Genomic DNA, 9,590 nt, shown 5'->3' on the forward strand with positions numbered 1-9,590 from the left:
AAATCTTATTTACTATTACAACAATCAAATTCTATTTATTAATTTAGTGCTTTTGAAAAATCTAATTATAATTTGAATATGTTTGCTACCTAAACTTCTTTGCAAAGTATCTCTCAAAATAAAATGTTCTTTAATACCTACAAATTCTCTCCTTAAAATTGTTCTTTCTTGTTCATATTTCTGACACTTCAATATTACATGTTCTATTGTTTCCTCCTCTCCACAATGATCACATTTTCCTGTATTATGTTTCTTTATCTTGAACAATGTAGAATTAAGTCCTGTATGTCCTATTCTTAATCTTGTAATTAATCTTTCCTCTTTTCTGCTCCTTCTTCCAGTTCTTACTTCTCCTACTATCTTGTTGATTCTGTAAAACCATCTTCCTTTCTTTTCTTCATCCCACCTTTTTTGCCACTCTTTCCTGATTCTCTGTTTAATTATATTTCTTGCCTCTGACCTACTAATATTTATTTTAAAGCTAATGTTGTTTTGTGTTGCATTCTTTGCCATCCTGTCCGCCTTCTCCTTCCCTCCAACTCCTACATGTGCTGGTACCCATAAAAACACTAATATTAATCCCATTCTTTGTATTCTAAATAAAGTATGTTTTATTTCCAACAGAATGTCTGGTCTACCCTCTGCATGATTATGTTTTAAACTTAATAATGCTGACCTTGAGTCTGAACAAATGATTGTTTTTAATGGTTTTATATCCTCCACCCACTGTACTGCCAACAATATGGCTAATAATTCTCCTGAATATATCGATAATCCATCTGTAATTATTTTTCCTACTTTTATTTTAAATTCTGGTATTACAAATGCTACTCCTATTTTTTCATCTGTTTTTGATGCGTCTGTGTAAATCTGGACATAATGATAGTAATTGTTTATATATTCTTGTATTATACTTGAATCTAAACTACATTTCGTATCCTTTTTCTTTTCCATCAATGCCATATCCACCACTGCTTCTGGTAACAGCCACGGTGGCACTACTGGCAAAGGCAACATTGAACTTATTTCTTTTTCATATATTTGAAATTCTTCTGCTATATTATTGATAATCCAACCAAAACTCTTAACTTGTTTTTTTTCTTTTTCCCAGCATGGTTTTAAAATATCACGTGTGGGATGATCCAGATTATTGCTTTGTAAGTTTATCCAGTAATTTATTGCTAACTGTTTCCTTCTTAAATCTAATGGCATCTCTCCCATCTCTACCTGAAGTGCTGCTATTGGACTGGTTCTGATTGCTCCTGTACAAATTCTTAAAGCTTGATGTTGTATATTGTCTAATTTTATAAGATGAGTGTTTGCTGCTGATCCATAAATTATACTTCCATAATCAATATTTGATCTAATTAATCCTGTATAAATTCTTTTTAATGATGTTCGATCTGCTCCCCAATCAATACCAGCCATACATCTCATAATGTTTAATATTTTTTTGCATTTATCTATGATTCTTTCTATATGTACTTTCCATATAATTTTTTCATCAAACCATATACCTAAAAATTTTATATTTTTTACTTGTTCTAAAACTTGATTGTATAATTTTAGTTTTATATTTTCTCTTTTCCTTTTCTGTGTAAACACCATTACTTTTGTTTTTTCCACTGAGAATTTAAATCCTCATTGATTTGCCCATTGTTCTATTCTAATAATCTCATCCTGTATTTTCTTTTCAATAAATTTGATATTACGACCCCTTTTCCATATAGCTCCATCATCTGCAAATAGTGAGCAACCGACTTCCTTACCAATATTTTTAAATACATCATTTATCATTATAGAAAACAATAACGGACTTATAATACTTCCTTGAGGAGTACCATTATCTATTATATATTTACCTGACAATTCTTGACCAATTCTTACTTGTATTGTTCTATTTGATAAAAAATCTTTAATCCAGTTAAACATTTTTCCAGTAATACCCATTTTATTTAATTTAATTAATAATCCTTCAACCCACATCATGTCATAAGCTTTTTCTATGTCGAAAAATACAGCTACTACATTTTCTTTGTTTATTTGTGCTCTCCTAATATCATATTCTAAACATAATGCAGAGTCATTTGTGCTTCTCCCTTTTCTAAACCCATTTTGATTTCTAGATATATATCCATTAATATTTAAATAATATGTTAATCTATTATTAATAATTTTTTCCATTATTTTACAAATATTTGATGTTAATGCGATTGGTCTATAATTTTCTGGTTTTGTGTTGTCCTTTCCTGGTTTAGCTATTGGAATAATTATTGCTTCCTTCCAGCTCTGTGGCAGCTCTCCCTCCTCCCAGACTTTATTGTATAATTCTAATATTTTGTCTTTTGCTTTGTCTGTTTTGCTTTTTCAGGTGATGTATTTTTTGTTTTCCTGGTTACAAAGTTCAATTCTCCTTGTGTACAGGTCCTTCTCAAAATATTAGCATATTGTGATAAAGTTCATTATTTTCCATAATGTCATGATGAAAATTTAACATTCATATATTTTAGATTCATTGCACACTAACTGAAATATTTCAGGTCTTTTATTGTCTTAATACGGATGATTTTGGCATACAGCTCATGAAAACCCAAAATTCCTATCTCACAAAATTAGCATATTTCATCCGACCAATAAAAGAAAAGTGTTTTTAATACAAAAAACGTCAACCTTCAAATAATCATGTACAGTTATGCACTCAATACTTGGTCGGGAATCCTTTTGCAGAAATGACTGCTTCAATGCGGCGTGGCATGGAGGCAATCAGCCTGTGGCACTGCTGAGGTCTTATGGAGGCCCAGGATGCTTCGATAGCGGCCTTTAGCTCATCCAGAGTGTTGGGTCTTGAGTCTCTCAATGTTCTCTTCACAATATCCCACAGATTCTCTATGGGGTTCTGGTCAGGAGAGTTGGCAGGCCAATTGAGCACAGTGATACCATGGTCAGTAAACCATTTACCAGTGGTTTTGGCACTGTGAGCAGGTGCCAGGTCGTGCTGAAAAATGAAATCTTCATCTCCATAAAGCTTTTCAGCAGATGGAAGCATGAAGTGCTCCAAAATCTCCTGATAGCTAGCTGCATTGACCCTGCCCTTGATAAAACACAGTGGACCAACACCAGCAGCTGACACGGCACCCCAGACCATCACTGACTGTGGGTACTTGACACTGGACTTTTGGCATTTTGACATTTCCTTCTCCCCAGTCTTCCTCCAGACTCTGGCACCTTGATTTCTGAATGACATGCAGAATTTGCTTTCATCCAAAAAAAGTACTTTGGACCACTGAGCAACAGTCCAGTGCTGCTTCTCTGTAGCCCAGGTCAGGCGCTTCTGCTGCTGTTTCTGGTTCAAAAGTGGCTTGACCTGGGGAATGCGGCACCTGTAGCCCATTTCCTGCACACGCCGGTGCACGGTGGCTCTGGATGTTTCTACTCCAGACTCAGTCCACTGCTTCCGCAGGTCCCCCAAGGTCTGGAATCGGCCCTTCTCCACAATCTTCCTCAGGGTCCGGTCACCTCTTCTCGTTGTGCAGCGTTTTCTGCCACACTTTTTCCTTCCCACAGACTTCCCACTGAGGTGTCTTGATACAGCACTCTGGGAACAGCCTATTCGTTCAGAAATTTCTTTCTGTGTCTTACCCTCTTGCTTGAGGGTGTCAATAGTGGCCTTCTGGACAGCAGTCAGGTCGGCAGTCTTACCCATGATTGGGGTTTTGAGTGATGAACCAGGCTGGGAGTTTTAAAGGCCCCAGGAATCTTTTGCAGGTGTTTAGAGTTAACTCGTTGATTCAGATGATTAGGTTCATAGCTCGTTTAGAGACCTTTTTAATGATATGCTAATATTTTGAGAAGGACCTGTAAATGGTTCATTTATTAATTTATTTGTATCTACATATATTCTGCTTTTTCTTTATCTTCCGTTATAGTTATATTATCTATTTGTAATATAGGATATCCATATTCTTTTCTAATACCCTTCATTCTTTTAATCGTTTTCCAAATTTGATCAATTTTTGTTTCTCTCCCTACGGTATTACAAAAGTTTCTCCAATATTCTCTTTTTGCATGTTTAATGATCTTTCTTACCTTTGCCAGCTTTCTTTTGTACTCAATTAGATTCTGATAAATTGGGTTACTTTTTAACATTTTAAATGCTTTATTTCTTAATTTTATTACTTCACTACAATCTTTTGTCCACCATGGCACAATTGTTTTATCGTTCTTTCTTCCTCCTTTTTTATTGATTCTTCTGCAGCCTGTAAGATTTTTTTTACAGATATTTATATTTAAACTATTTACATCAATTGACTCATCTATTTCTTCCAATTTGTTTTGACTTAAATATTAAAATTTTTCCCAATCAGCCTTATTAAAGTTCCATCTTTTATATAATCCTGTATTCCTGTTATTTATTAATATTCCTGTTATGATTTTAATGGGGTAATGATCACTGCCTACTGTTGTATCTTTGTCAATGTCCCACTCACAGTTATTGGATAAACAATTTGATACTATTGTTAAATCAATCACAGACTCTGTACCTGTTTTTACATTAATTCTTGTTCCTCTTCCATCATTTACAGGTCCTTCTCAAAATATTAGCATATTGTGATAAAGTTCATTATTTTCCATAATGTCATGATGAAAATTTAACATTCATATATTTTAGATTCATTGCACACTAACTGAAATATTTCAGGTCTTTTATTGTCTTAATACGGATGATTTTGGCATACAGCTCATGAAAACCCAAAATTCCTATCTCACAAAATTAGCATATCATTAAAAGGGTCTCTAAACGAGCTATGAACCTAATCATCTGAATCAACGAGTTAACTCTAAACACCTGCAAAAGATTCCTGAGGCCTTTAAAACTCCCAGCCTGGTTCATCACTCAAAACCCCAATCATGGGTAAGACTGCCGACCTGACTGCTGTCCAGAAGGCCACTATTGACACCCTCAAGCAAGAGGGTAAGACACAGAAAGAAATTTCTGAACGAATAGGCTGTTCCCAGAGTGCTGTATCAAGGCACCTCAGTGGGAAGTCTGTGGGAAGGAAAAAGTGTGGCAGAAAACACTGCACAACGAGAAGAGGTGACCGGACCCTGAGGAAGATCGTGGAGAAGGGCCGATTCCAGACCTTAGGGGACCTGCGGAAGCAGTGGACTGAGTCTGGAGTAGAAACATCCAGAGCCACCGTGCACAGGTGTGTGCAGGAAATGGGCTACAGGTGCCGCATTCCCCAGGTCAAGCCACTTTTGAACCAGAAACAGCGGCAGATGCGCCTGACCTGGGCTACAGAGAAGCAGCACTGGACTGTTGCTCAGTGGTCCAAAGTACTTTTTCGGATGAAAGCAAATTCTGCATGTCATTCGGAAATCAAGGTGCCAGAGTCTGGAGGAAGACTGGGGAGAAGGAAATGCCAAAATGCCAGAAGTCCAGTGTCAAGTACCCACAGTCAGTGATGGTCTGGTTGCCGTGTCAGTTGCTGGTGTTGGTCCACTGTGTTTTATCAAGGGCAGGGTAAATGCAGCTATCAGGAGATTTTGGAGCACTTCATGCTTCCATCTGCTGAAAAGCTTTATGGAGATGAAGATTTCATTTTTCAGCACGACCTGGCACCTGCTCACAGTGCCAAAACCATTGGTAAATGGTTTACTGACCATGGTATCACTGTGCTCAATTGGCCTGCCAACTCTCCTGACCTGAACCCCACAGAGAATCTGTGGGATATTGTGAAGAGAACGTTGAGAGACTCAAGACCCAACACTCTGGATGAGCTAAAGGCCACTATCAAAGCATCCTGGGCCTCCATAAGACCTCAGCAGTGCCACAGGCTGATTGCCTCCATGCCACGCCGCATTGAAGCAGTCATTTCTGCAAAAGGATTCCCGACCAAGTATTGAGTGCATAACTGTACATGATTATTTGAAGGTTGACGTTTTTTGTATTAAAAACACTTTTCTTTTATTGGTCGGATGAAATATGCTAATTTTGTGAGATAGGAATTTTGGGTTTTCATGAGCTGTATGCCAAAATCATCCGTATTAAGACAATAAAAGACCTGAAATATTTCAGTTAGTGTGCAATGAATCTAAAATATATGAATGTTAAATTTTCATCATGACATTATGGAAAATAATGAACTTTATCACAATATGCTAATATTTTGAGAAGGACCTGTATACATACCAAATTTTTTATTTCCATTATTTCTTCAATAACTTGTCCATTTTTATCATTACATTTTCCCCATAATGTGCTGTTAGCATTAAAATCTCCACACCAGATTACTTTTCCTTCTAAGTATCCCATTAATTCATCCATCAACTCAAATGATAATATTTTACATGGATTATAAAAATTTATTATCTTACATTTTTATTTTTTATTGTAAATTTCAACTACTATGTGTCAGGTTCAACCAACCTAACAATACATATAACAACACAAAAAGAAAAGAGAGACAAAGTATTAGTTCCTTTTACTCGCTTTGCGAGGAGAAACGGTCAAGATATGCTCAGTTACAGATCTCGCACCGCTCTGAACAGCATCTGTCCGCCTCCTCTTTTTATTGTCTTTCGGGGGTCCCTAGTTTACAAAAACATTGTTCTCTAAAGGATGGGGGAAAACAACAACTGCATCGTAAACAGGTCATAAACAGCTTTATACATTAACAACACATTTCCCACAGTCTCCTCCAACTTCTAGGGTCAGTTGTGCCTTTTGTTGAGTGTAATCAGCCTTCACCTTTATGACCTCCTCAACTGGACTGCTTCCTTCTCTGCTAGTTCAGCTCCTATTTATGATCTTTGCCTGCAGACAAAACTCACACATCCTTTCTCACACATATATCATGAAAAGTTATAAAATAAAATAGTCAAGTTAAAGAATAGGAGAAAATATAAGATAAATCTATATTCAATTATTCCAACACTATGTATTCTAAATTTTTACCTTTTCCTAATATCTGATATTGTATCCCTTCTTTTATAAATGTTCCACATCCTCCTCCACTTCCTTCTATTCTATCCCTTCTGATACTATTAAACCCTTTAAACACAAAATCTAGGTTTGGCTTTAACCACGTCTCCTGTATACATATAATTTCTGGTTTTTCATCAATTCTATCTATACACCCTTTAAATTCCTGTCCATTAGCGATTAAGCTTCTTGCATTCAACTGTAATATTATCATATATTTCTATCAGCTCGGGTTCCTCCTTGCCTCCCATCTGTTTCCAACTTTTTATTAATGTTTTCCCAAGATCCTTCTTTAAACCCTAAGAACTTTTCTGCTCCTCAGACTATTATTTTAATCTTTTCTGTTTTGTGTTTAGCCTGTTCAGTGCAGTTAATGACATAAGCTATGAATAATATCAGTTTTTCCACAGACATTGTAACATTTTCCTCTGATTCTACTTTTCTTTGTTGATAATCTGGAATCCTAATTTGACCTTCATCCCTTGATCTTTCTTTCTGTACATTTTTGACTGCTTCAGCATAGTTTATGTTTTTAATCATTTTAATTTGTTGGATTTCTTTTGCTTTCTTCCTTACCTACATCCCCCGAATGTGACTCTATGTTGCCCTCCACAATTGCAACATTTTTCCTGCACTTCTTCCCCACAATCTTCAATTCTGTGATCTTCTCCACACTTTGGACATCTTTGTTTTCCTTTGCAGACAGCTGCTATATGACCATATCTCTGACATTTAAAACATCTTAGTGGTGGAGGAATAAAAGGCCTCACAGAAAAACTCAGATATCCTATTTTAACATTTTGTGGCAACACCTTTTCTTCAAAATCTATTAAAATTGACAGGCTTCCTACTCTTTCTCCATTTACATTTTTTGTCAGTCTTTTGAGATTTTTTATCTTTGCACCAACAATGCTTTTTTTTAACTTGTCTATATCTTCCTCCAGAGGAATGCCATAAATTACCCCCCGAATGATTTTATCTTCTCCTATAATCTTCCTCTCTGTCACCGTTTTCTTGCAAATGTTTTCAACTTGTAAAGCCTTTCTTCTTTGTTCTTCGGTTTTACACAACACCAGTATATTTCCATCTCTCAAGACCTTCACCATTTCAACATCTCCTATCTTTTTTTTTTTTCTCTAGATAGTGAAATAGGACTCAGGTTCTCTTTTTCTTCTTCATTTTTTATCTTTAATATTATTTTACATTCTTCCCTTCCGATTTTCCTCCTAACTACTCTCTCTTCTTCAGAACTGTTTTCTTCCAGCTCTCTTTTACTCCTTTGGCTGTCTAACAATTTCCCTTCTTCTGCTTTACCTCTTCCGCGTCCTCTCCCTCTACTTACTGGCGTCCATTCATCAAAGTCCATATTATCCTCCTGTGTGTCCATTCTGAACCATTCACATACCAGTTTATGCCTTTTACTGCCACTTCCAAAAGTAAATAATTTCTACCACTGTGGGGTTCTAAGTAGACCAGCGTTTTCAGACCGAAGTTTCGCGCACCGCGTCGACCTCCAACCGCACCCTCCTCCAGCCGAGGTGAACAAACTCATGAAAGAATCCGCCTTAAACTGTGTTACTGCCACCCAGCGGGGATGTCCTGTTATTGCAGCTTGACAAAGGCAAATTTGTTAGATTAGTAGCCTTAAAAAAAAGAATTGTTTAAAATTACCTTACCCTTACATCCATTAATTATACATCACTCAAGATCATCTTCCTGTGTTGCTATTCATCTTTATGCAAGAAAAAATAAATAAAATAAAGTAATTTCAAAATTATAAGTTCCTTTGTTTTTGTTACATGCCTACTTGGGTGGTCAACATGCATTTAGACTTGGACATGTGTATGTGATAAATACATAAATAGTAATATATAATAAGTGAAAACTATAAAATGAAAAATTGTTTTTGCTCATATTGAGTAATAAAAAAGGCTCTATATATTTCTTCTCATTAAAACGTCATCAAACTCTTTGCTCTCGAGTTTTTAAAGTCTAAAGTTCCCCCTGTTGTTCTGTGTATTTTAGCAAAAAAGATTTTTGCAAAACATAAGAAAAATACACATTGTTCTGAACTCATTGAAACATAAGCCTAATTAAAACAACAAAACTGAAAACGATTCCTTTTGAACATCCAGATATCAGATATGTAGCTTTGTTTTTGTCTTGGAGCTCTGTCCCGTGTCAGATCCTCAGCTTCCTCAGCATCTTTAGTTACCGGCATCCTCCTATCCCTCACTATCCTTACTTCCACAGTCACCACAGCTGGTACAGGAACTACATAGTTTTATGTATTGTATTATTTATAACTGTATTTTCCTCACTGTTTGGTCTTGAATCAGACAAAACGTAACATTTTAGGTCATTTAGGATTACTGACATTATTTATATAAGCTTAATACCAGAATAATAAGATAGAACGGTTATTTTAATACATTTGTTATTATCTTTTTCCAAGCAAGAAGTTTACATACACTCAGATTCCAGTTCCTTTAAACTATATGGGAATGCCCATATGATGATGTCGTGGCTCCTTAAGCTTTTAAAAGGTTGATTCCCAAGAGTTGAGTTAAAAAGAGACACACCTGAGGTCATATTTAAAGGCAAC

This window comes from Girardinichthys multiradiatus, chromosome 4 (assembly GCF_021462225.1).
Source record: "Girardinichthys multiradiatus isolate DD_20200921_A chromosome 4, DD_fGirMul_XY1, whole genome shotgun sequence".
Classification (NCBI taxonomy): domain Eukaryota; kingdom Metazoa; phylum Chordata; class Actinopteri; order Cyprinodontiformes; family Goodeidae; genus Girardinichthys; species Girardinichthys multiradiatus.